The following is a 4166-nucleotide window of genomic DNA, read 5'->3' as shown; positions in this document are numbered from 1 at the left end:
TCACTTAGTATTTTGCATCTAGTTTCAGAATCAGGCTTAATTAACATGCACAGAGTTTCATTCTACTGATTAATCTGATCCAAAACCAAGGAATATTAATAAATTGGGTCTGAGCCATGAAGATTTTGCTGATGAACTAGCTTTAATAGGATTTTAAGAAGGGGGGGAAGCCTGTTATTTTAGTAGATACAAGTTATCATGGTTTAAGAATGCTTAAAAAATCTGTGAACTTATAATTTTTGTGCTAATAAGTAAAAAATGTCCTGTGGCCTTTAAGAAACCCTGTTTATCTAAAACATTTTGCTTTTTTTTTTTTTTTTTTTTCATCTAAATGGATTATAATCAAAGGAAATTAAATTACTTTGGTTTTCCTTGGCAGAACTTGGTTTAACTGTCAGTCAAACTGCATTGCACATACAGTCACAACAGCATTTTACACTGTGCGATGCAGCACCATGCAGAAGGACCTGAGTTAGTGCTGAATTAGCTGGCTTTGGAGCTGGGCAGTTTAAGGTGGGAACAATGCCATTCTAACTGAGCCATCATAATTCAAACCAGAGCGTCTCGCTGGCCCCAGCTACACAGACCTCTAATTCGCAGGTAGTTTGGGAATTTCTAAGCATCACCATTATTGTGCAGCCTAGGCATACATTTTTAGACACTTGAATAACAAATGGTGGCACATTTCCTTTTTTTCTCTCCTTCTTCTCTTCTTATGACTTGCATTAACTTTATGGGTGGATGGTACCTCAGATGCTGCTAAAGGGGAGTGAAGGAAGCTTAAAATTTCTCTAATCTCTTCCCTCCTCTAGTAAGAACTTCTCAAATGTTTTTAGCATCTGTACTGAATTCTTTTCCATAACTACAGAATAATAACACACCACACACCCCCCACACCCCTCCCATTAAAAATATAATGCTATTATAGTCCCAAGAAAATTGGCAGGAGAAGCTAAGTAGCTTAAACCATTTTTGGAAGCCGATGAGATATCAAATTGATAGAGCTCTGGCAAAGTTATTTAATAAATTACCCAAGTGCAAGCCATTGCACATGGTAAATGTACAAAATTCTTTGCTCCTGATACTTAGTTGTGTACCAGGGCAAGTTCAGAGACTCCATCATATAGGTTTCTGGGCAAATGACAGAAGAATATGAGATACATGTGGGAAAACTAAAAAGAAAGTTAAAATAATCATCTCTGAGAAATGAACTGAGTAAACAGCTGTAACTAAGATTTTAAACAGCACTTCATGAAAGTGAAGTATAAAGCACTATCACTTTGGTGAACGGTAAAATAGAGGAGCTCTTAAGTCACCCCAAAGGGCAACAATTCCAACTTGTTTTCCCTTCTCGGCTTGTTTGAAAATTGATTAGTGATACCATCTTTTAAGATTGGTAAGTATCTTTTAAGATTAGTAACCATCTTTTAAGATTGGCCCAGTCTGGTCTTTAAAGTGTTTAAAAAGCAGTAAGGAGAAACACAGAAGCATTTAATGATTATATTTATTCACAAAGTCATAGGCTAAATACCATTAAGTTATCCAATGATTTAGCTACTTTACGGGAAAAAAAAACCAAACCTGCTCAAATTTACCCATTATCTTCTGTGATTTGGCAAATAATTTGACTTAGACTAAAAGTTACCTTAGAAAAGTACCTAGCCCTGATTGAAGATAGCGGTATTTTGAAAGATTTATGTTCAGCTAAACTATTCTCTTTCTAATTTTGTATTCTTCAGATTAGGAAATAAAACCTTACAATGTGGCAAAATAATGATGCCAGAGAAAAAAGTCCACCTTTCAGAGTTATTTCATGGATGTACAAGTCATTAGGTTTTTGCAATAATCATTATAAACTTTTAATGCGCTAGAAGTTATTCATATTCTGGATACCAGAACCTTGAAATATGCATTGCTAGGTTTTTGAGTTGTCATATAATTATTGTGATTTATTGAAATTCTAGGTTGCTCAGTTGGTCTACAATGCGACCATATCTTATGTTCATACATCGCAGATTTCAGTATCAACAGAGTGAATGTATTATAAAGACCATAAACTTGGTCCCGGCAGTGAGTCCTGTTTCTATCATTTAGAAGGCCCTGATGAACAGTTGGAAATTACGCAGTTGCTAGGTCTGGGAAGTCATTGCTTTTAACTGAAAGTGAGATCATCATTTCCTTAAAAAAAGGGAATATACTTCAAACTACGAAAGGGACAGGGAGAAGTAGAGAAATTGGTAGGTAGCTTCTTAGCTGGTGTGAATTGGCACTGGTAAGAAAAGCTCCTCTGATGCAGTATTGGAGGCCTCTGTGTTTTCTTTCTGCAGGAAAGAAAGCAACAAGTGGCTGCAAGTAATATGAAGACAAGCCTGGAAAGTTTCTGCAGATAATTATGAAAATCCAGTTTAGTTTCAACACAACTGCACCTACTCTTTTTTTTTTTTTTTTCTTTTTTTTTCCCCCCCAAGAGATTTGTGTGATGAGATATGCAGCAAAGACTAGCAGAATGCCAAAACCAGTCACTGTATATACAATTCTGGCTAATAAATCAGCATAAAGCATTTCGAAAAACCTGCTGTGTAACTTTCTAAAGACTAACAAATTCTAAAGAATTTGGTTTGTTTCCCTCTGCATGCTGTTAATTCCACTGAAAAAGAGATGGTGGTGTGGATGCCTGGCGAGTTTCTTCAGCTGTGTGAATATAGGACTATTTCATTTCAACGTGGATTTAGGAGTTGTCAAGCTAACAAAGTTTTGCAGTTGCAAGAAAAAGGAAGACAACCTTTTCAGTATCTATGGCTGGTGTTCAACATAAGGTTCCCACTAATTTGGAGGGTTTCATCCCTTACTATCCACACGTAATTTCTGAGACAGTAGATACTTTACAGTGTGGAACACTTGTAACATCTTTCTAATTTTCCCCACCCTCTTTGGCTGAACATCACTTGAGACTCAGGATGATTCACACAAACTTCAACTCGTATTTGCCACACAGGAGTAGGTTAAAAATATATAGAACTGAAAGGCTTTGATTACCAAACATGTTTCAAAATTCTCATTGTTTTCTTTATAGGTTTTGGTCATGCTTTTCTCTTTCTGCATGTCATCAGATTCACAAGAAGAAAAGGTTGAATATCAGATGCCATGGAGATTTAAGATAACTTCTCCATTTCAGAATGTATTGCTCAATACAACCAGTTTTAGATCACAGCTCAACTTACCTACAGATGTAGAAAACACTAGTTTTTGGCTTGGAAGACTAAAATCCATATGAAAAAAAAAGTCTGTATCAGTCAAACAAATAACTGCTATTAAATCGAAAAAAGTTGGTAGCAAAACACAGCAGTGCTTGATATAATTTTCCATTGCTGCGTATAATCTTCAGTGTTTATCTGGTGAGAAACTGATCTCAGGCAGCTCTAAGGCAGGTAGGAAATCCTTCAAGTGTTTTAAAATCCACAGTTATCTGAGACGTATTGACTTCAAAACTTGGCTATAAACATCCAAAGGGAAAATGATTTACTAACATGCTGTATATATATGATCTCTAGCTGAGTTCTGAGAAAGATGAAGTTGACTGGCAAGCCATCAAATAATTTGCATACAAGATGTCCTTTAAATCTATCTGTAAGGATCTATCCCATTTAAAGGCAAAGCATCCACAAGTACACAAGGAATAAATCTACAAACTGTATTTGCAGAAAAGACCTTAGCAACATGACTCTGAAGAACAAAGTCTTCGGAGTGGTCCTTTGAAGAGGTCCAAAGAATGACCACAGTGTATTTGCAGAGTGACAGTAGTGTGAATTTAACGGCAGTATCTTCTAGGGCAGAGAAAAGGGGCCTTCCAGTATACACACCTTCACAGACGGACGTGCACTGACACAGTTTGAAGTTGGCAGTAGCGCGGTTCTGTTCTTGCGAGGGAAACCACAGACCGGGTCAGCCTGTAAAGCCTTTCACGGACTGGGAATCCACACGGGCCGGGGCCCTGATCCCGCTCACGGCCCCGCCATCCGGCTGCTAACCCCGCATCACCTGGCGGGGACCGGCAGCCGCCCCCCGCGGCCCCAGCGCGGGGCGGGAAGGGGCGGCCCCGGCGGCTGCCGCTGCCGCCCCCCGCCCGGCGAGAGGGCCGGGCGCCCCTCGGACACCGCTCCCCTGCC

The sequence above is a fragment of the Athene cunicularia genome (genome assembly GCF_003259725.1).
Source record: "Athene cunicularia isolate RWA chromosome 1 unlocalized genomic scaffold, athCun1 chr1_part1, whole genome shotgun sequence".
NCBI lineage: Eukaryota > Metazoa > Chordata > Aves > Strigiformes > Strigidae > Athene > Athene cunicularia.
Note: the sequence above shows the minus strand (reverse complement) of the source record.